This window comes from Odocoileus virginianus, chromosome 19 (genome assembly GCF_023699985.2).
Source record: "Odocoileus virginianus isolate 20LAN1187 ecotype Illinois chromosome 19, Ovbor_1.2, whole genome shotgun sequence".
Lineage (NCBI taxonomy): Eukaryota > Metazoa > Chordata > Mammalia > Artiodactyla > Cervidae > Odocoileus > Odocoileus virginianus.
Genome location: NC_069692.1, coordinates 38,241,194 through 38,266,071, shown reverse-complemented (window position 1 = coordinate 38,266,071; position 24,878 = coordinate 38,241,194). Strand labels below are relative to the sequence as shown.

The following is a 24,878-nucleotide window of genomic DNA, read 5'->3' as shown; positions in this document are numbered from 1 at the left end:
AAAGAGGTTGTCTTTTTTCCATTGTATATCCTTGCCTCCTTTATCGAAGATAAGGTGACCATAGGTTCGTGGATTTATCTCTGGGCTTTCTATTCTGTTCCATTGATCTATATTTCTGTCTTTGTGCCAGTACCATACTGTCTTGATGACTGTGGCTTTGTAGTAGAGCCTGAAGTCAGGCAGGTTGATTCCTCCAGTTCCATTCTTCTTTCTCAAGGTTACTTTGGCTATTTGAAGTTTTTTGTATTTCCATACAAATTGTGAAATTATTTGTTCTAGTTCTGTGAAAAATACCATTGGTAGTTTGATAGGGATTGCATTGAATCTATAGATTGCTTTGGGTAGTATAGCCATTTTGACAATATTGATTCTTCCAATCCATGAACACGGTATATTTCTCCATCTGTTTGTGTCCTCTTTGATGTCTTTCATCAGTGTTTTATAGTTTTCTATGTATAGGTCTTTTGTTTCTTTAGGTAGATATACTCCTAAGTATTTTATTCTTTTTGTTGCAATGGTGAATGGTATTGTTTCCTTAATCTCTCTTTCTGTTTTCTCATTGTTAGTGTATAGGAATGCAAGAGATTTCTGTGTGTTAATTTTATATCCTGCAACTTTACTGTATTCGTTGATTAGTTCTAGTAATTTTCTGGTAGAGTCTTTAGGGTTTTCTGTGTAGAGGATCATGTCATTGGCCACAGCAATCAGGACAGAAAAAGAAGTAAAAGAAATCCAGATAGGAAAAGAAGAAGTGAAACTCTCTCTGTTTGCAGATTTTTCATCTTTTTAATTTGCTTCAAATGACAAATGACCATAGAATGTTTAATTCTGAGTTCTTCGACAACTTCGCGTGTAGTTGTAAGAGGATCAGCTTCCATAATGGCTCTCATTTGGTCATTGTCACCTTCTGATAGCCAGCCACTATGCTCTTCATCTTCAAGGCTCCTGCCTTCTTTGCAAAAGTTCTTGAACCACCACTATTCCTTCACTAGCACTTCTTGGGACAAATGTGTTGTTGATGTTGCAAGTTGTCTCTGCTGTTTAATGACCCATTTTGAACTTGAATTTAAATATTGCTCAAATTTGCCTTTTGTCTAACAGTATTTCTATAGTCTAAAATAAATATAAAATAAACAGTAAGTAATAAGTCATTAGCAAAAACCCATAAAGAAATGTATATTAAAATTATGTACAACATAACCACATTTATTTAAGAATGTATTCCAATATCAAATGGTAAAGTTCAACACTGAAAACCACAAGTACTTTTGTACCAACCTAATAGTTTAGAAATAGCATCTGTACCTATATCTCTGTCAAAAGAGGAAAAAGAACAGACCCATAGACTGTAGATTTAGACAAAAATGTGAATAAACATATTTCTTTGTGACCTATCTTACTCTTGTACGTTACTTACTAGTGTATGATAGGCATCTGAATTTGTGACCAGGTTCAGGGTGAAAAGTGTATCCTTGCTCTTCATCTCTTGCTAAGATATTTTCTAATAATTCTTCCCTCTGACAGTAACAGTTTTTCCTATTAAGAAATTCAGAGATGTGATGCCCAACAAGTATTTAAGATGGCAAATTCCAAGCTTTCTAAAGACTATGTGTATGCATGCATGTATGAATGCACTTGTTCATGTGTTGAGCATTTGAAACAAACCTTAGAAATCACTATGGCTTTACTCAGGCATCTCATTCAGTACTAAAAATTAGGTACTAACGGGTCACCCTTCAAATGATGTGGAACATGAAGGTCCAAAGACAAGTAATTAGTTCAACTTCACAGTTCATGAAGTTACGAACTTGGGTCACTTGGTGCAGTACTGTGGGCCATGCTACTCACATCTTCTTTTTCTTTTTTTTTTTTTTATTCATATCCTCTTAAATTCTGCTGCCTCAATAATTTAAGAAACTGTTTCACCATGTTTAAACAGATGGAATAGTCTCAAAATTGATGTGCTACTACTCAGCATCAGTACGTTTAAGTCCTCTTTACTCTAAACACCCATGTGATCACTATTATCTAGTTCAGTATTTTCCTGGTTACTTTAAGAAAGCCAGGATCACTTTGGAAGTCTTGGGACTCATAGTCTGCCTTCAAACCTCAATGATACTTTTCCCCTTCTTTTGAAACATTTAGCAGGTGGTATTATATTATATTCATAATTACTTTGTCCCTTTCACACAATTTTAAGAGTGAGTTTCTTGAGGCCATACTTTTATTGTTTTTATGCCTGCTATGCCTTTCACAGTGTCTTAAAAAGAACCGAATTTAACTGAATATTGAATTTGCTTAACAATAGTAGCTGATATGTGAGCTCTTCTAAAGGCTACTCAACAGTGTGAAACATTGAAAGCCTCACATATGAGCTGGTGCTGAGAGGACTTCACTTATAAACTACAGACATCAAGGACCCCGTGCTTGTTTTGTTTCAGTTACTGTACATTTTTCCTAAACAGAAATGAGATTGCCTGAATTTCCCCAGGTACTACGGACTGACTGGATTTGATGGGACTCTGTATAAGCACCTAAGATTTGAGTTCAGTAACAGAATGAGAAGAAAAGTCTAGTTATTGACATAGTTTCCAATGGAACACATCATGTTTACTTTATATGCAGGCAATAAGCAATGGTGAATTTTAAAATTCAGTTATATCTCATTCTTTCATAGTCTACAGAATACACTTCTCAGCCTCTTATATTATGAAGTCTTTATCTGTTAGCATATTAGTTGGCTTTAGTCGTCAAACTGCAAGAAAACAAACGAGTTTCTAGTTTAAGTCTTAAACTCCCTTCATAATACCGAAAGATCTGGGTCATTTATCTCCACATGAAGGATTTACCTTGCCCTGCAGTTATAGAAATGGCATCTAAATCCTTCTCAAAAGATCCTTTGCAAGAATAAAGTAAAACAAATATTTGATGGAGGTCAGGGTAGGAGAAGACACTATTTGCTTATCATTCTATCTCTAGGTCATAATCAGACTTCGAATTTTGGCTGCAGAATGTGTAACACAGCATGGCTCTGTGCTATGATCTCTAGCAATTTTCTAAACACTTGTAATCTGTTCATGAGAATCTTTTCCTGAGGCACAGAATTAAGAGTACCTCATAAAGGGAAATGGTTGCAAGGTGGTGTCACTCTTATTTGACTCACTTCTAAACATTTGGTATTGTAGCCTATAGGAGTCTACCTTCTAGAGAGCATGCATTCGGGTTTGCTTTTATAATCTCACTTTAGATCCCTCAGGCTCTCTGCATGGAGGCAATCCCCTGTAACACAGTATCAGCGGGGGACAAAAAGAAGTAAAGAGGATTGTATCTGACAGAGCTCCTTAAATAAGTTGTTCAATTGACAGGAGAGGTAAGAAGCCTTCCCAGAGTGATTAATTCGAATGATCTAAACTAGGTGACGTGGACTTTAAAAAGATTCTTGTTTCTTTTAATTTCCTGAAAAATAGTCAAAAATGAATTCTGAAGAAAGAAGTATTTTTTAAAAGTTTACACATGTGAATAATTTTTCCTAAAGCACTTGTTTTCAAAATTAAGTATGCAGGAAAATATCCAGTGTGCTTGTTCTATCATACAGATTTCCTGCATCCGATTATAGGGATTCTGATTCTGTAGTTCCTGGTCTTGAGTCTATGAAATGGGTTTTTTAACAAACCCTTCAAGTATTCATGATACAGATAACTTGGAGTTAGAAAATTTAAAAAGGAAATTTCAATATGATGGAAATGTGGTCTCTAATTGAGACTTTAATCTACTTACTTTTACATATAAACTTCTAGTCAGAGATTCAGATCAGATATTACATTAGCTAGAGAACCAGAATAATGTCTGTGAACATTCTCAGTGAAAACTAGAGATCCTTGGTTGGAAGCTGCTTTGGAAAGTCACCTTCAAATAGTTAAGGGAAAATTGTATCAAAGTATTTGCTGTGTCTCTATTCATGATTGGTTCCATACACTATTTTCAAGCAAGTATAAACTTTTTCTTACTTACTGTAAAAAACTTATCTGGTAAAGTGCTCTCTCAATCACACTTTAGGAGGCATGTAAACTTATCTATAATTTTTAAAACACCTAAATCATCCTTAGATTCAGGGGTTAGTGGTAAATCATATATATACATATATACATATATATACACAGATAATGATATCCCTTTGAGAAAATTTAACATTTCTAAATATCCAGTAATTATAAATCTAGTTCCAGTGCTGAATGGTCTAAAGAATGTAATATATGCTCATATAATTTTAAAACAAAAATTCAATGATTTGGGACAAAAATTTAATGTTTTAAATATTCAGATTATCTTTTTTTTCTCATAAATGCTACAATTAAAGTTAAAACATGTAAGATAAGGAGAGGCTGAACTATCAAATAATTTACTTGCTGTGATGACTTTTTAAACATGTCCACTTGGCTAGGCTAGAGTGTCTCTTTATTTAAACACATATTACTTAGAAATTGCTGAAAAGGGATTATTTTCCCTCATATAACTAAAGAAATACTTTTATTATATATATTCCAGATACCTGATAAGCATCCTAATAAGATAAACCATACTTTTTCCTGTTAAGGTCCTCCTGATTTTGTATATAGATATAGATATAGATATAGATATATTTGAGCATAAAGTCCCCATGTTCAATACAGAGCAAGCATTAACATATGACAAAAGAAAGTTATAAAGAGACATACAGAGATAGTATCAGTGTAGCCAGGGGTAGAAAACTGTTAGTCACTGAAGTCCAAAATTTTTTAAGCAATGTTAAAAAAAACAAACAAACTTGGAAATGACATATAGAGTAGGATATAGAAGGTATTCCTTATTAAAATAAAGTTCAAGGCATAATACTTTAATGCATACACACACACACACACACACACACACACAGGGGTATAATTGCTACACAATGTGCATATTAGAAAAAGGAGGGATTTTGCCAATGAGAAATGGTATTATACCCTACTTTGAAACTTAAAACTCTACTTCCTAGTAATATCTAAAATGGCCTCATAAACATTTAACACTTACATGCCCATCAAAATGCAGAGATCCCAAAAGGAATCGTAAATAATGCTTTCCAACTACAATGTGGCAAACAAATATTTTTATTACCAGAACAATCATCGCAAATAAAACTGTTATTGCAGTACAAGCTCAACAAAAGAACCTTAATTTGCTGGCAGCTATATTGCTAAACAATAAAATTCCTTTAGTTTATTTACTAGCAGAACAATGTGGTATTTACTTGGTAGCTAACACCTTCAGCTGCATCGGAATAAATGTTTCATGACAAGCCAAAAACAGGTCAAATGCTTATAGTTCCATATAAGTAAGGAAGTGTTTGCACACAGACACACACATAATATACCCATACACACACACACTCTCTCTCACACACAAACAGCAATAAAACAAAGAATAGGGGCATGTACACAGGATAAAAGCCAGGAGCCATCCTGAAAGAGCACCCACCAGTCAAACGGATGATGATGGATAAGGGCAGCACAGTGAATAATGTAAGTATAAGCTTATAACAGAGAGTCAAATAAGTAACCATGAGTACATATTGATATAAATAATATTTAAATAAACAAATGATGGTGGAGGGGCATATCTTTGCTACAGAAGAATTCCAAATAATAAGTGTACGAGGGATAAAGGAACTAGAAAATGTCATTAGAATAGCACAGCAGTAATCACTATAGACAAGATTAATAGGGTAAACTTTAAGGTGTGTATGAAAAGGGACAAAAGAAACTTTACAGGAAGAATCTTGGCAGACACTACATTACCCAAATGATCAAAAGCAACACTGTCAATAAATGATGTTAATATCATGTCTTTGTGAACATTTTCCTTCAAATTCATAATCCCAGTTTAAGTATGTGAAAACATCAGACAAATTCCAGCTGAAGGAGATTCTACAACCTGGTTAGTACCCTTCAAGGTGTCAATACCATGAAAACAGAGACTCAGGAACTACCAGAAATTGGAAGAGAATAAGGAAGCATGATAACTAAACGAAATGTGGTATCTTGATTTAGAATGAGGACCATAAAAAAATACATTAGTAGAAAACTTCATGAAATCCAAATAAAGTTTACATTTTAGTTAATTATGTTGTATCAATATTAATGTTTTATCTTGAAGAATATGATATGGTTATACTAGATGCTAACACTGCGGGTGAGGGGAAGGAAAATGGCCAAGGTGGGACAAGTAGGACCATGAGATTTAGTCTAATGGAGCAGGTGGTTGAGAGATTTGCTCTACAAATATTAGTTATGCCAAGTCTATCTTTGTTGCTAGTGATGGCTCTTGTCATTTATATCAGTGTTTAAAATGTTGATGCACACTTAACATCTTCTACATTTACACATTAGATAATTCCATACTAAAAGAAGATTAAAACAACTCTAATAAGGACAACAGAATTGTGTGAAATAGGCACCCAACACCAAGAGAGTAAACTTGTTTTTGTATCCATCTTCCATTTATCAATATAAGAAGCCAAGGACTGTCAAAGAACTTTCTACATGCAGCATAACTTACCTAAAGAGATATGAAAATCAGGTGTTCTAACTCACTAATTCTAAGCAGCTAAAACTGAAAAACACCTGTGAATTTGGAGTGACTCACATCTTAAACCAACAATGACCATAAGCCTTGAATAACATTGATATGCCAGATTAACTGGAACTGAAGAGTCTTTCCTAATGACAGAGGAGCTTGTCTTAACCAGTCAAACGTGGATATATACATTTGCTCTGCCTTATCTATGGTACCTACATATTATTCACAATGAATTTTACCTTTTAAATACATGAAACCACTCTACGAATTTTTTTTACTAATGTGTCCTCTTGTCTAGGAAACAAAAATTCAGAGCATGCATTGTTGGTCATAGTGATATGTGATGATCACTTGTCTTTAGCAATAAATATTGAGGATAATGTATGCAGTGAAAATGTTAGTCAACTACTAATGTCCAACTCCTTTGTGACCCATGAACTATAGATTGTCAGGCTACTCTGTCCATGGAATTTTCCAGCAAGAATACTGGAGTGGGTTGCCATTCCCTTCTCCAGGGGTCTTCCTGACCTGGAACCCAGGTGTCCTGCAATGGAAACAGATTGTCTGAGCCACCAGGAAAGCCCTGGATAATGTATGTGCATAGTTGCTCAGTTTTGTTTCACTCTTTGCAACCCCATGGACTGTAGCCCGCCAGGTTATAAATATACCCCAAATAATAGCATAGTAAACACTGATTTCAGAATTCAGATGATTATTTTTCCTTTCACTAATCTGCCATTTCTCTTTGAATAATATTTCTAGGATTCTTCTCTAAAATTGGCATTTTAAAAGAAACCATCACTTTGGCCTGTTTCTTAATAGTCTCAATAAATAATTAAAATTTGATACATTTTTACTCCTTGGAGCCAAAGCAAAAACAATGCCCAGTTGTGGATGTGACAGGTGATGGAATAAAGTCTGATGCTGTAAAAAACAACATTGCATAGGAACCTGGAATGTTAGGTCCATGAATCAAGGTAAATTAGAAGTGGTCAAATAGGAGAGGGCAAGAGTGATTACCGACATTTTAGGAACCAGTGAACTAAAATGGACTGGAAAGGGAGAAGTTGATTCAGTTGACCATTGTATCTACGACTGTGTGCAAGAATCCCTTAGAAGAAATGGAGTAGCCATCATAGTTAACAAAAGAGTCTGAGATGCAGTACTTGGGTGCAATCTTAAAAACAACAGAATGATATCTGTTCAATTCCAAGCCAAACTATTCAACATACAGTAATCCAAGTCTATGCCCCAACCAGAAAAGCTGAAGAAGCTGAAGTTAAAAGGTTCTATGAGACCTACAGGATTTTGTAGAACTAACACCCCAAAAAGATGTCCTTTTCATTACAGGGGACTGGAATGCAAAAGTAGGAAGTCAAGATACACCTGGAGTAACAGCAAATTTGGCTTTAGAGTACAAAATGAAGTAGAGCAAAGGCTAAAAGATTTTTGCCAAGAGGACACATTAGTCTTACCAAACACCCTCTTCCAACAAAACAAAAGTAGACTCTACACAAGGATACCACCAGATGATCAATACTGAAATCAGACTGATTATATTCTTTGCAGCCAACAAAGGAAAAGGTCTATACAATCAGCAAAAATGAGACCAGGAGCTGACTGTGGCTCAGATCATGAACACCTTATTGCCAAATTCAGACTTAAATTGAAGAAAGTAGGGAAAACCACTAGACCATTCAGGTATGACGTAAATCAAATACCTTATGATTTAATATATATTTGCATACAGTGTAAGTGACAAACAGATTCAAGATATTAGATATAATAGAGAAAGTGCCTGAAGAACTATGGATGGAGGTTTGTGATATTGTACAGGAGGCAGGGATCAACCATCCTCAAAATAAAAAGAAATGCAAAAAGGCAAAATGGTTGTCTGAGGAGGACTTACAAATAGCTGATCTTTATGCAGATGGGGTTTTTAGATTTTGTGTTAATTTCGGTAAGTCCTACTAAAACTTTTCCACTGATTCCTTTCTGGTTGAGTTGCTCTGAATGTATTTCTATTGCTTGAAAAGGAATACTTTTAATCAGTATCTCCATATTTGGTATCTACACTGCCCTCTTATTCGTTCTTGAGAGTTTATTTTTTATTTTATTATCAGTGTCTTTTAAGTAAACCATCACTACTAATCCAATGAGTTTTAACTTGGAAGTCTCCTCCTGACTTTGCCCCAGAGCTCCTTCCCGGTCACTTACATAACTCCTAACGTAAAATACATAGTCTGCACTCTAATCAGGGAACTGGCATCTTGTTGGAGATTTTGATATTAAATGTATACCAAAACTTTATAAGAGTAATAATGTAATAAAGCTATTCACAGAAGAAAGACATGCATTCTCCAAAAAAGATAAAATAAATTTCCGTACATCTTCTGCCCCTTCACATAACCTTGAACTTAGCCTCCTGGCCATACCAACCATTATCCCTCAGCAAACTGTTTCATTCATGACTTCATGCACTTAAAACACCATTCACTGAACCAGAATATCCTTTCCATCGCTTCTCTCAATCTCTACCTATAAACTCCAATACCATATGCATATCACAGGTGATAAGCATGTAACCATTTATGGGATTCTTTAGTAATTTTCAAGGCACACTGTTAGCTTTACGTAATACTATGCTATTATGAAATGCCATAGTATTTCATAAAAATACTAAGAAGCAGGGAGTACTACAAAGTCAATGTTTTAGATGGGGAAACTGGCTTTGTAATAACATGGAGTAGGGAAGTACAAAAAGTTGGATTTTGAATCAAAGCAGATGTAGCCTATAGATTGTGTTCCTAGTGACTACAGGAAACAGATTTTTCATGTGATTATTTGTCTACATCTAAAAATTATAATTTTATATATACTACATATAATTATATATATTCCCTTTTTTTTGGAGAATTTTACTTAGATAAATACCTTCTCCAGCAAACCTTATCTGACTTCATTAATATTTTTAATCATTTTCTCACTAGTGCAACAAGCATATCACACGTTGCTTAGTTTTTTTATTCTAATTTTACTATACTTAGCTCTTTATATCTCTGCCTTTTACATCAATCTTTAAGTTTCTTAAAGTAGAGAATTAGCTACGGCAGAGAAGGTATAAAATACGTAGTAAAAGGCATGAACCCTCAAGTCAGGTATGTCTGGACAAAACCCCTAGAATTCTACTTACTACAAGTGTAGCCTAATAACAAAGTCTTCTCTAAGTTTTCTTATCTATAAAGTGAGGATTACAGTACTTACATTGCAGGGTATCAAGGAGTGTATTACCCATAACAGGCACTGAGTAATTACTTATTGAATCAATGCTATGTAAGGATTTAATATGTTACTAGTCTATTTTAACATTTGGTACATCTTGCATTGTACAAAGTATTGACAATGTAATATGGCTAAACTTCTAATGTATAAATCTCATAAATAATATGATTACCGAAATAATTACACACACACATAAACAAAGAATTTCAAAGTACATTCTAATTATCCTTAAGTGTATTTTGGCATGGATCTATAAATATAAATTATATATACATACATATAACTATTTATATATATATATAAACATTTTTATATACATATAGAAACATTTCTACTAAATCTGTTCAGTTCAGTTGCTCAGTCATGTCTGACTCTTTGCGACCCAATGAACCTCAGCACACCAGGCCTCCCTGTCCATCACCAACTCCCAGAGTCCATCAAAACCCATGTCCATTGAGTTTGTGATGCCATTCAGCCATCTCATCCTCTGTCGTCCCCTTCTCCTCGTGCCATCAATCTTTCCCAGCATCAGGGTCTTTTCAAATGAGTCAGTTCTCCGCATCACATGGCCAAAGTGTTGGAGTTTCAGCTTCAACATCAGTCCTACCAATGAACGTGCAGGACTGATCTCCTTTAGGATGGACTGGTTGGATCTCCTTGCAGTCCAAGGGCCTCTCAAGAATCTTCTCCAACACCAGAGTTCAAAAGCATCAATTCTTCGGTGCTCAGCTTTCTTTATAGTCCAACTCTCACATCCATACATGACCACTGGAAAAACCATAGCCTTGACTAGACAGACCTTTGTTGACAAAGTAATGTCTCTGCTTTTTAATATGCTGTCTAGGTTGGTCATAACCTTCCTTCCAAGGAGTAAGCATCTTTTAATTTCATGGCTGCAATCACCATTTGCAGTGATTTTGGAGCCCAGAAAAGTAGTCAGCCACTGTTTCCACAGTTTCCCTATCTATTTGCCATGAAGTGATGGGACCAGATGCCATGATCTTAGTTTTCTGAATGTTGAGCTTTAAGCCAACTTTTTCACTCTCCTCTTTGACCTTCATCAAGAGGGTCTTTAGTTTTTCTTTACTTTCTGCCATAAGAGTGGTGTCATCTGCATATCTGAGGTTATTGATATTTCTCCCAGCAATCTTGATTCCAGCTTGTGCTTCCTCCAGGCCAGTGTTAACTCATGAAGTACTCTGCATGTAAGTTAAATAAGCAGGGTGACAATATACAGACTTGACATACTTCTTTTCCTACTTAGAACCAGTCTGTTGTTCCAACTGTTGCTTCCTGACCTGCACACAGGTTTCTCAAGAAGCAGGTCAGGTGATCTGGTATTCCCATCTCTTTCAGAATTTTCCAGTTTATTATGATCCACACAGTCAAAGGCTTTGGCATAGTCAATAAAGCAGAAATAGATGTTTTTTCTGGAACTTTCTTGCTTTTTCAATGATCCAGTGGATGTTGGCAATTTGATCTCTTGTTCCTCTTTTTTTTCTAAAACTTCTGGAAGTTCACAGTTCATGTATTGCTGAAGCCTGGCTTGGAGAATTTTGAGCATTACTTTACTAGCGTGTGAGATGAGTGCAATTGTGGTAGTTTGAGCATTCTTTGGCATCGCCTTTCTTTGGGATTGGAATGAAAACTGACACATTCTTCCCTGGTAGCTTAGATGGTAAAGTGCCCACAATGTGGGAGATCTGGGTATGATCCCTGGGTTGGAAAGATCCCCTGGCGAAGGAAATGGCAACCCACTCCAGTACTCTTGCCTGGAAAACCCATGGATGGAGGAGTCCATGGAGTTGCAGAGAGTCAGACACGACCGAGTGACTTCACTTTTACTGGATAGTTGTAAACAAAATTTAATCTCTTTGCATTATACTTCTTCACCTTTCCACCTACTTACCCCTTGTTCAGATAAAACATTTCTGTATCATCTTGTGTGGTTAAAGTGTGACCAAATGTAATTTAATATGGAGGGAGGTGAAATGACACAGAGTATGAAATTTAAAAATGAATGTCACACTGCTTTTTGTATTGAATACATAGCATTAATTCACATCGCAAGCAACTTGATGCAAATATTTTGTTGCAAAATAGAGGAAAATGAGAGACTTTCCTATACTCACTGTACTTGTGGGGAAATTTGAAAAACTGCTACTCAAAAAATCAGACACAAGCACTTAACTATACACAGAAGAAATACATATATACATATATAGTGTGTGTATATGTGTGTGTATATATATATATATATATATATATATATATATATATATATATATATAAACAAGCATCAGTTTAGTTCAGTTGCTCAGTTGTGTCCGACTCTTTGTGACCCCATGGACTTCAGTGTGCCAGGCCTCCCTGTTCATCACCAACTCCTGGAGCCTGCCCAAACTCATGACCACAGAGTTGGTGACGCCATCCAACCATTTCATCCTCTGTCGTCCCCTTCTCCCCATATATATATATATATATATTTGTTGGGGAGAAGAGTCAACCTTAGCTGATTGAAGACAGAAGAAAAGGATGAAAAAATAGGAAAGACGTGTCAATGATCTTCCAATTTTCTTGTCAGACTGGCAAGGGTTTTATATAGGTATTTTCAAAAAGAGATACTTACAAAACTATTTTTCGACTATTAACATATATTAGCATGTGAGTTTAAAGTGAAAGTGAAATTGCTCAGTCGTGTCTGACTCTCTGCAACCCCATGAATTCCTCTGTTCATGAGATTTTCCAGGCAAGAGTACTGGAGTGGGCTGCCATTTCCTTCTTCAGCAGATCTTTCCAACCCAGGGATCAAACCCAGATCTCCCACATTGCGGGCAGATGCTTAACCGTCTAGGCCACCAGGGAAGAATGTGAGTTTAGTAGATCAAAATATAGGCTTACTGTTCCTCTTTCAACTGCAAGATTGGGTTATTTCTAAGCTGCCTGATTTATACAATGAAATCCTATTCTCCATCCCATTTTCAAAATAATTTGTCCTCTTATAAGAAAGACTTGGTACGTCTGAAAGTGAAAGAAAGTGAAGTCACTCAGTCGTGTACGACTCTTTGAGACCCCATGGACTGTAGCCCACCAAGATCCTCTGTCCATGGGATTTTCCAGGCAACAGTGCTAGAGTGGGCTGCCATTTACTTCTCCAGGGGATCCTCCCGACCCAGGAAGGTTTCCTGCATTGTAGGCAGGAGCTTTACCATCTTACCCACTAGGGAAGCCCTAGGTATGTCTACCTATACATTATTTCCATCTCAAACATGGGCCTCTTGAATGTCTGATTATAATTTGGGAGTTACATGGATTATAACTTCAGTCCATGCTTTAGATAACATAAGATTTGTGGGAAACGTGAATGATAGATCATACAATAATTCTGCTAAAGCCACATCAGTGAAAATTTAGACTGGGAAGATTCTCCATTGGCAACATTGGCCACATATTCTACACATAACCATTTAATCAAGGAGTTCAACAAGTACATCAGGTACCAAGAGTATGTCTTTGAAGGAAAATATGCAATTGGTTGTTTAAATTCTTCTTTGCGGGTTAACACCTAGTCTCAATTCCTCAAAGCCATAAATCAAGTCCTGAAATGTCCTTCAAAATGTTGGATAAAGGAATAAAGCTATACTTTAGTCCTCACTGCAATCACAGTTAGACAGTAAAATGTTGGGTTTGTGGCCAGGCAAACTTTTGATTTTGTGGAATTCAGATCAAAATCAGTGCTTTCTGCTTTATGTCTGGCACCATTTAAACCAAAGCTTTGAGGCTTCTAGACCTTGTAAAGCATGTATATCAAAGGATTAAAAAAAAAAATTCTGTGCAAATCAGATTGATACAGTCATTTTATAGGCATATGCACCTACACAGCATCAAGATATAATGTGAAGCTGCTTGTTCTGGACTATCTATGAAGATATAACTATTTTCTTTCAAAATTAATATTTAATAATTTTTTCCTAAGATCTATGCTTGAAACAAAGGAATTTATAATGAAAATTTATAGGAAAATTAAAGTTGATCAGTTTCTATAAAGAGCAGTGATCATAAATTGACTTAAAAATTATCTTCCAAGTTCTATATCCTTGATGAAGTTTACCCTTAGATTTAAATTATTATAAAAATTGTTATTAAAATTATCTCTTAAAATTGTATAAATTACAAGTGTGACTTTGTTTAGATTTTTCATTTAACTTATATTCATTGTCATGACCCATGTACTACAGAACTGTGAACTTTTGAATAAATTATATTAAAATATTATGCACTGGGATCTTTAAAATGATGTTATTTTATCATGCCCCAATAGGCAATCAGATTCAACTTATTTTACTTCCAAATAAACCATCTTTTCTTAAAAGTAGGCACATATAAGTACAGTTCTCATTTATTTTCTATGAGGTAGAAAAATATATTAATATAACCTGTGGAGATAAATATTCATAGTCATTACATTGCAGTTAACGCTATCTTATACAAGTTCTAAGGCAAACAATTTTCAGACAAAATAGGAAAAAAATCAGTAATATTCAATTCAGAAGATTTAAATTTTGCATAGCAGTTCCAGAGTTTTGAGAAAATAATTGTTATAAACTAAAATAAAATTACTTTAAATATTATAAATTATATTTGATAACTTTGTCATATATTTACCTTAAGACAGTATTTCTCCATCAGGCTCTTTTGTTCAATGACAGCACAAAATACATGTTTACCAGGCACCTTGTTTCACATGGGTATTATTCAGATGTGTATTGTTTCCTATTTGTTTCATCAGGTGTTGAACGTATGCAGACAAAAAGCTGCCCTCTGACCATACAGTAGATAGTAGAAGGGGACTTCCCTGGTGACCCAGCGGTAAAGAATGTTCGCAATGCAGGAGACACAGTTTGATCCCTGGGTATGGGAAGATCCCCTGGAGAACGAAACGGCAACCCATTCCAGTATTCTTGCCTGGGTAATTCCATGAACAGAGGAGCCTGGCAGGCCACAGCCCGTGGGGTCGCAAAAGGCTTGAACAAGACTTAGCAACCAAACAAAAGATAGTAGAAGCTGACTCTAGCTGCCATATCTGATACAAACCGCTTTATTATTTAGTGATGAAGCAGTTGTTTGAATATATTCAACACAATGTTCATACTGCTTTACCACGTCTCACAAGTTTCATGAGAGTAGCACAGTGCCCGTGGTGGATATCTGTATACAAAGTAGGCTGTATTAATGGAAAACTTGCTAGATTCACCACTTTTATAGCAAACAAAACAATGCCTGATTTTTGTCCAGAGAGAGATGTTCCCTCACCCTTCATGGTTGCCATTGCAAACACAACCCTAAGAAAAGGCCCAAATAAAGAACATTCAAAAATTTAATTTGGGGGGAATAACTGGAAAGAATTTTAAGGACCCATAGCAGTTTACCATCCCAATAAGAAAGAGTATACATGTTTAAAAGTTGCACATAGAAACAAGCAAGAAATCTTAAAAATGACATACAAGCTTTATAAAACAAAAAAATTAAACTCACAGAAATAAAAAATACCATAAAGATGAACTAAATGGATAAAAAAAGTGTCCTAGTCAAATAGAAAAATAATAAACTAGAAGATCAGTAGAACCTATCCAGAATAAGCACAGAGATATAAAAAAGATAGACATTTTGAAAGAGATGGTAAGAAAAAAAATACACCACAAGATCAAACACCTAATAAAACCCTAGAAATAAGCAAAAGAAATTTAAGTAGAGTATATTAAAAGATAATGGCTAAGAGTTTTCCAAATTGAACAAAAGATATCATATCCATATTTTTAAAAATTTCCAAGGAATCTTCAGCAGATTAAATAAACTGCAATCTACATTTATATTTCAACATACTGAAATTATTAAAAAACAAAGGAAAAAAAAACAAAGGGGAAAATATTAAAATAGGTGAAAAGAGAAAGAAAAAGATTTCTTACAAAGAACCTACATTAGGTTGGTATATTACATACTAGAATTAAGTTTGGCCATTTAACAGCCAATAAAAGAAGCAATCCACTAAAGTCAGGATATCTGATACTCTATGGACTTGTATAGAATATAGTGATGGTCCCATGGAGGGATTCATACCATGCACTAAACAACCTTTTTGCATCTTCTTTCTAATTTGGCCCTTCCTTTTCTCTCCCTCTTGTTTTTCCTATTCTCTATTTCTCACAACCAAGAATCTTTGAAATTCTTGGCAGAGTCACTACGAAGATCAGTTCCTTCTCCCCTAACATTCTAGCTTTCACTCTAATCTGGATAAAAAGAGCATATTTTCTAACAAAATAGGATGATATTCCTGAAACAAGATGTTCCATAAATGAATTCTGATGATTATTTTCCCCCTCACAACACACCAATGAATTTATAGTTATTCAATTAATGCAAAGTTACTTCAAAGTTTCATCATTAAGAAAATATGGATTCTACAGGTATAAGTAGAGAGGCTCTAGTGAGACTCAAGGCCTCATCATTTCATCAAACCCAATTTTCTTTCTTATTTCTTATTGCAGTAAATATCTTCACTTTATAGCCATTTTTTTCTAAAGGTGACTAACTTAAAGATTTTTACATAACTCCTGCCTCCCCCTCACTTTTCATATGCAATCAGCAACTAGGTCTAGCCAATTCCATCTTCTAAATGTTCCTTAACTATGTCTTATTTCTTATGCTATTTCACCATAATTTCTCACCTGCAGTATATAACAGTATAACTTCATAATACCTACCTTCAGGATAAGGCAAGCCATCTTTCCATAATGGTGCCAAGGAGTCATTCTAAAATCTAAATGCATTCCTCTATTTGGGATATTCACTCTGTATATTATGCTTCTCCTAACTACTATCAAGTAACTATGAAAAAAAAATCTGTAACAAACTACTCAAGCATTAACTTAGAAAACACTGGCCATATCTTGCAAACCACAGATTTAGTATCATATCTTCATAGGGACATAGGAACAGGGACACATTTTTCAGGGGCATATAAAAGTTCACATCTTTCTCAGACCTTATTTTCTCATATTGTCAGTAGTGGTGTAATTTTGTACATTTCTCAATAGATAAGGAGTTCTCCAATGCCATGTATAACAATTATGTATTCAGTGATTAGAAATTGCCAGGGGGAGGGGGGCATCCCTATGCGTTAGAGGGTAAAGCCTCTGCCTGCAAAGCAGGATACCTGGGTTTGATCCCTGGGTTGGGAAGATCCCCTGGAGAAGGAAATGGCAACCCACTCCAGTATTCTTGCTTGGAAAATCCCATGAACTGAGGATCCTGGTAGGCTACAGTCCATGGGGTCGCAAAGAGTCAGACACGACTGAGCGACTTCACTTTACATACTAAAACTACGCGGCTTCCCAGGTGGCACTAGTGGTGAAGAACCTGCCTGTCAATGCAGGAGACTTAAGAGACAGGGGTTCAATCCCCAGGTTGGAAAGATACCCTGGAGGAGGGCATGGCAACCCACTCCAATATTCTTGCCTGGAGAATCCCATGGACCGAGAAGCCTGGTGGGCTGCAGTCCATGCGGTCGCATAGAGCCGGCCACGACTGAAGTGACTCAGCACAGCACAGCAGTATGCTACAACCATGCATGGGTTATTTATTTAATCACCATAAACCCTTATAAAGTGGATGCTGTTACTATGAACATTTTACAGATGAGGAAACCAAGGGTCACAGAGGTAGAAAGTAGAAAGTTAGCTAGATGGTAATGAAGAAAAAATTCAGACTTAAACAAGGCAGTTCAAGAGGTGATTTTCTTAACAACCATACTCTCTTGCTTCAGAGTTCAAGAACCATTCCTCTGCTGCTGTATCTTCTGTCTAATACAAGAATAGTAATAGATATTTTGTATATATTCACTGGATGATTACATGAATGAATGAATGATGAATAGATGAATGAGTACTTTAATAGAGTGCTTTTCACTTCAATATAACAGATTTGCAATTAAAATAAGACTTGGCCAGAGCTCAACCAAGAGTCTGCATTAAAATACTAATAAAACTGTATTTGTGTCAAACTTTTGTAAAAGGAAAAAAAAACACATATTTTCAAAATATAAATTTGACAGTATTCTCTTATGGGTGATAAAGATTTAAATGACAGGTGTTTCTGAATAAATATATAAGATTCTGCTTTATGCTTAGATAGATTTAAAATATAGCTATGTACAAAATGAGTCTACAAAATTCACTTTGCTTCCCTCCTGCCCCAAATATTTGGCAATTTTAGAGATGGTGACCATGAGCATCCTAAAATAATCATCACATTCCTCATCTGTAAAATGAGGACAATAGCTACACAGTCTAAAAGGTCCCTTCTAGTTCCATCATTGATAATCTTCTAACTTAATTGATATCATACGTTTTACTAATGCATAGCATGTTTTCTTTCAGTTCCAGACTAATTTATTTTTTCTCAAAGTCTGTAAACTAATTGTGCTAATTGTCATTCCTAATCTATAGACCAATTGTAAGAAAGAAAAAAAAAAAAAAACAACTCCAGTGGGGATATTGCAAAGAATCCAAAATTTGAAGAGAGGAGAGTGGGAGACCTGCTGTGGATGGACTGAAACAGCTGTTTCAAGAACCCTAAGTATCTAGGGAAGTCATCCAGAGAAAGGCCATCCACTGTGCTTCCATCTCTCCACTGAAGCGCTGCCTGTCCATATGCTTTTGAAAGCCCAGCCTGTTAGACCCATGCCTAGGGCTAGTTTTCCCCTTGTCTCTGTCCAGGAAATGGCACCAGAGTGTTTCTAAAGTATAAGCGAAAGAAAAAGTTCATTATGGTACAGCTCTGAATCTGAGGTTAGATGATATTACATTAATTGGACTGAATAAATCAACATTGTACTTTATAAGTGAACAAAGGGAAAATTAAACAAGAATAAAAATAAGAATATTTTAAAACATGTTTGTAGAACTAGATGGTTTTTTAAATGGTTTTCCAATATTTTCTCTTTAATCCCCACAAGAGTCCTCTGATTATACTCATAATTTCTTCCATTTTATAGATGAAGAAACGATTTTCAGATAGCCACTTAGGAGCCTGTATTTAGTAAACATGGGGATGGACTCAAATTTAAATCTCCTGTTAAAAATTCCTTACCCTTTCCATCACTACATATCAACCCAAAAGAGAGGATATTCTCAAGGCATATTTAACTTCCTACAATAAACTGTATACCTATTTTAATGGCAAACTTTTATGGAATGAAAAATAATTTGCATGAGTTGCTATTTAAAGAGAATTTTGTGAAGCTTATCTTTACAAGAACACACATTATTTTTACAGAATATTCAATTTATTATCATATTCTCTATTGGTAAAAATAGTTAATTAAGAATATGAGTGAGCACTGATGATGGATTCTAATCAAATATTATTTGATTCATACAAAAATAATACTTAAAGTATCTTTAACTACTTAGAGAAAATCTTTCTTCATGAGCCAGGTGAAAAGTTAAGGATATCATTCTGTCAGGATAAAATGATCTTTGATGCTTTGTCAGAAACCACTAATTGCTTACCTCACCTTGCCTTCTCCTGTTTATTAAAAGTACCTCAAAAAACTAAAAGCATTTCCAGGACTTCCCATACATATGACCTAGGAAAGGAAGTTCTTAAAGAATGAAAAACTCACTGGAACGCACATTTTGCCTTCTATCTTTTCCCTTCATCCTGAATGGAAGGTAGGCATGTTGCTAGATATGGAGCTGCCAATTTGGGGCTATGAAAAGACATGTATGATACACACAGTCTACTAAGGATGGTTAAGAAAAGAAAAAGGAACTTAGGTACGGTAATGGATTACAGAGTCACTGAACCAGTGCCGAGTATGATACAAATAAAATGATATTTAGTTATATCACTATTATTTGGGTTATCAGTTACATGCAGCTGAAAGTAATACTTGGTACATTTACCCTGAATCAATCACTATATCCAGGGAGAATGATGGGAACTGACTGGTTTATGTCTGGTTTAAGGACTCTCATCTCATTAATTTCTATCTAGTTAGATATATTTTTTCCTTTATTTTTATTAGTTGGAGGCTAATTACTTTACAGTATTGTAGTGGGTTTTGTCATACATTGACATGAATCAGCCATGGAGTTACATGTATTCCCCATCCCGACCCCCCCCCCCACCTCCCCCTCCACCCGATTCCTCTGGGTCTTCCCAGTTAGATATATTTTTAAATCAGGCTAATGAGGTCCTACATCACAAAACTATATAGATGCTATAAAATGGGGAAAATCTGGCTTCAATTAGAAGGGAAAGAAGAAATAATGAATGATAACTGGTCCCTCACAAATGTCCACTATAATATTTATTCACCATAATTTATTTTTATTTAACTAGTATCCCACTTGGGGATACCAGACTGTTTCTATTTAGTTATTATCATAAGGAATGTCTTGTTAAATTCCTTTGCATACAAATCATTATTAAGAGTTTGTGTATGTATGTGTGCATTCAATAGAAAGAGAATTACTGGCACAGATCTTACTAAGTTTTCATATAATCCTTAATATATTTTGCTAAATTGATTTTCATAATGTTTATTACAACTTAAGTTTCTGCCCAAGTGTATAAAATAATGCTCAAAGTACAGGTACCAACATCATTTATTTCTGCTACTGTATGTATATATTTTGCTTAGTTGCATATGCAAAAGTCATCTTACATATTGATTTCTATTTTTTTGATTTAAATACATATTTTTAGTTTTGTTCTTAAATAGTATGCATTTTTATTTATAAATCATGAAATAATTTAAAAATTCAAAAAGTGAAAAGTATAATTTTAAACAAATGTTAATTAAAATCTCTCTGGCAGTGGTTCTGAAACTTTAGTGTTTGAGAAAAACACTCCAGAATCACCTGCAGGGTTTTTCCCACAGCTTTATTGAGTTATAATTAACAAATAAAGTTGCATATATTTAAGGTGGACAACATTATGATGTGACATACACAAACATTGTAAAATGATTACCACAATCAAGGTAATACATCCTCAGCTCACAAACATCTTTTTTGTGCATGATGAGAACTCTTAAGATTTAGTCTTGTAGCAAATTTCAAGTATACAATACCATATCATTATCCACAGTCACTATGTACATTAGATCCCAAGACCTTAGTCATCTTATAAATGAAAGCTTATATCCTATAACCAACAAGTCTCCATCCTCACCAGCCCTCCACCACTAACCATCTTTCTGCTCTCTGATTCTATGAGTTCAACTTTATAGATTTCACATAGAAGTGAGGTCATACAGTATTTGTCTTTCTCTGTCTGATTTGTTTCACTTAGCATAATGCCTTCCAAATTCATCCACATTGTCGCAAATGGCAAGCTTTCCTTATTTTTTATTGCTGAATAATATTTCATTGTGTGTGTGTGTGTGTATACCACATTTCTTTTACTCATTCATCTGTCAATGAACACTTATGTCGCTTCCATACGTCAGATATTGACCATAATGCTGAAATGAGCATGGGAGTCCAGATATTTCTTTGAGAAACAGATTTCATATCCTTCAGATAATATCCAAAAGCAGGGTTGCTGAATCATATGATAGTTCAATTTTTATTTTTAACTTTATTTTACTGTGAACATTTTATGACTTTATTTTTTTTAAAGATCTTATTGTGTTTGTCTAAAGATTGTTTTGACTTTTTCATATATGTGAATAATTTTTCTAGTCCTTAACTGCATTTTAAACTTTTCTTTTAATAATATGAATTACAAGATTTCAAATTTAACAATAGCTCAAGCTTGTGAAGTACCTTTTGTGATTTCCTACAATGCTTTTTTATTTACTTATAAATCAATGACTTATTCATTTATTTTTTTATCAAATCTATTGCTTTTAATAGCTTTTCATTTTGTTGATCATCTCTGTGAGTAGTTTAATCTTTGATAATTTCTTTTTTTTAATTTTTCATCTGCTTTTTTTCCCTATTATTTCTTTGCATTGATGATAATTTTTCTAGCACGTTTAGGAATATGCTCAATAATGTTTAATATTCCCTATATTATAAAATTCCTATATTATATTATTTAGGAATATAAATTTTCCTTCAGGTTCTTATTCAGTATCATTAAACTTCACAAGTCATGCTACTAATCAATCATAATTGATAATGGTTAATAAGCACTTTATTCATTCACTATTAATAAATTTATTTTTGTTCCAGATCTATATTTGTTTTGTTTCAGAACATATTATCTATATATGTTCAAGTACATGTTGATTATTGAATTACTAGTGTTATAATCAGGAAACATTTCTCTATGTGGAGTTGATATTAATATTTTGTAATTTAGTGAAACTTTCTTTGAAACCTTAAAGCAAAAATTTTAGGCAAATTTTGTGTCTTCGAAAAGAATCTGGGAGGCACATCCACAAGAAGGCAGAATAGTAGGTTCCTACATCTTCCTCTCCCCAAAATCGGGTTCATGGAATAAACAACCACACATGCATCAATTCCTTCTGTGAAAACTTCAAAAACATTGAGAGTCTCTGAAACGCCTACCAACTGAGGAAATACTCACATTCAAACAGGTGGGAAAAGCGGAGACACACTCCAGTCATAAACCGGATCCTGGCACAGAGCTGCACCATCTAACTAACAGAAGCCCCAAATCGTTTTTCCGTGAGGAGTGACGAGTTTGGACTACACATTTAACGCATCAATTTCCATTGCTGCCACCGAGGACTGACTTCCTAACGTACCTGTTTCTGGGGGCTGAGAGGCCTGGACACTCACTGACCCCTGAAGACCACACAGAACAGGGGCCATTTTAAACCTGCGCAAGAGCACTTCTGAGGGCTGGCGCCCACGGCCCAGTGCCAGTTCTGAAGCCTCTGGCTGCTGTCAGAAAGTCTGATTTCTGGCTTGCTTACCTTTTCTACGGACAGCGGCTATGTTCCGGCTGTTGAGAACTGAGTAAACGCAGTGACTTCGCCGCCCACAGCCGTTCTGTGGCAACATTTCTTCTGAGGTAGCCACGGCGAGGTGCTGACGGGGGAAGCGGGTGAGGCGGTAGGCACTTCCGGTGGCCCCTCTTTTGGCCGGCCCCCACGGCTGGTGATGTTTCTTCCGCGGAAGCAAGTGGGAGCCGCTGCCTAAGGAAGCCTGTGCAGCAGGTAGGCATATGGTGGTTCGTCCCTCTGCCCGCCCTCACTGCCTGTTAAAAAAAAAAAAGTCCCAGCTTTCAGAGGGAAGGAATTAGATTTAACTTAAATGCCTTGGCTTTTCTGTCTGCTGTCTGAGGGTCTGGCTACAAATCCATGTGCCTGGGAACTGTGAGAGCCTGGCATTTGCTAGTCCCTCTGCATCTCCAGAGAATATGGGAAAGTTTTGAGGGGCTTTTCAGGCCCTCCTGAGGTGTCTCTTCTTGCCTTCATTCTATCACTAAAATCCAGCTCCCAGCTTCTCCCTTAAAAGCATGTCCAGTGTTCCAGCTTTCCAGCTGTTTCTCGAGGGTTTGACTTTTTAGCGGCTCGTGTCTGCGAGACAGACAATCACTTAATTTCCGCGGAGTTTGATATGGCGGCCCGGAATTTTGCGCCTCAAACCCCACCCTTACTGCAGAGCCGGAACCTAATCTCCAGCTAACCCACCTGTATCTGAGAACTGAAGGGGCCCCAAGTTCTTTTGTTGGCCAGGGGTGAGAGAGAACAAAATATTAGTGGGAAGGGTCATGCGGTCTGAGCTCGAGCGCAGGCGTTTGCGCAGCTTCTGTCCACAGCTTTGTGCAGAGCAAGTGGGCCGTAAACTCCAACTCCCAGGTTCTTCCTGAGGAGAACAGGATTGGAATCAGACATCTGGCACCTCAGCCCTTCCAGGTGCTGCTCAAGGAACTGGGTTCTGTCGTGCCTGTCTTGGGGAGCGGAAAGGACTTAGCACATACTACTCTGTTGGGGGCGGGGGAAGATAACTGAAGAGAGGGTTACATAGTTTGCTTGACTGTAGTAATAATATCGTTGTGTGTATACGTAGCTATATATATATATATATAAATATGCTGTACACCTTACATACATAGTTTTGATTTTTTAAAATGTAAGAAAGAAGTATATTACTAATGGCTTTTGGGGAGCAAAACTGTAACTTACGAATCTATTAGAACAGTTTACAAATTATGTTGTTCAAAGCTTACAAAATTTTAATTGTTTTAGCTACTGTATCATTTTACAGCATTAAAATATTGCTTATGACTTTAGGTTTTTTTTTTAAAACTAATAATCTTTTTCTATCATGAATCAAACCACCATTGTGTAGATAGATAGTACTGTTTCATGGGAGAGTGAGTTGTATATTTATATTAGGTTGGTACAAAAGTCACTGCAATTTTGGACAGTAAAATTTAAGTCATTATAACTAGGCTCAAACATCGTTATTAGTCAAAACAGGGACCGTTACAATCAACACTTTTTCCAATGAGAAATAAGTTTATTTCTGTAGTATAAAAATCTATGCTTCAGGACCTGACAAACTCTTGGAAAGCATTTTTGGTCTCCTGCTCATTGTGGAAGGTTTTTCCCTGCAGAAAGTTGTGGAGATTCTTGAAGAAGTGGTAGCCGGTTGGCAAAAGTTTAGGTGAATATGACAGCTGAGGCAAAACTTGCTGTACCTTAATTCATTCAACTTTTGAAGCCTTGGTTGTGCCACATGCGGTCAGGTGTTGTCGTGGAGAAGAATTGGGCCCTTTGTGTTGACCTGCTGGCTGCATGCATTGCAGTTTTCTGTGCGTCTCATCGATTTGCTGAACATACTTATCAGCTATAATGGTTTCACCGGGATTCAGAAAGCTGTAGTGGATCAGATGGGCAGCAGACAGTCAAACAGTGACCATGACCTTTTTTTGGTACCAGTTTGGCTTTCAGAAGTGCTTTAGAGCTTCTTCTCGGTCCAGCCACTGAGCTGGTCATTGCCAGTTGTTTA

General features: G+C 35.8%; 2 long non-coding RNA genes across 2 annotated transcripts in view; one reads left to right on the top strand and one right to left on the bottom strand.

Moving 5' to 3' along the window:
* Positions 1–23,360, bottom strand: part of LOC110134834 (uncharacterized) — a 201,466-nt gene extending 178,106 nt beyond the window's left edge. Inside the window, exon 1 of the long non-coding RNA XR_002313181.2 lies at positions 22,835–23,360. This is a non-coding gene — a long non-coding RNA (uncharacterized lncRNA). The remainder of the gene's footprint in view (positions 1–22,834) is intronic.
* LOC110134833 (uncharacterized) overlaps positions 22,760–24,878 on the top strand; it is a 42,329-nt gene continuing 40,210 nt past the window's right edge. Inside the window, exon 1 of the long non-coding RNA XR_011492970.1 lies at positions 22,760–23,077. This is a non-coding gene — a long non-coding RNA (uncharacterized lncRNA). The remainder of the gene's footprint in view (positions 23,078–24,878) is intronic.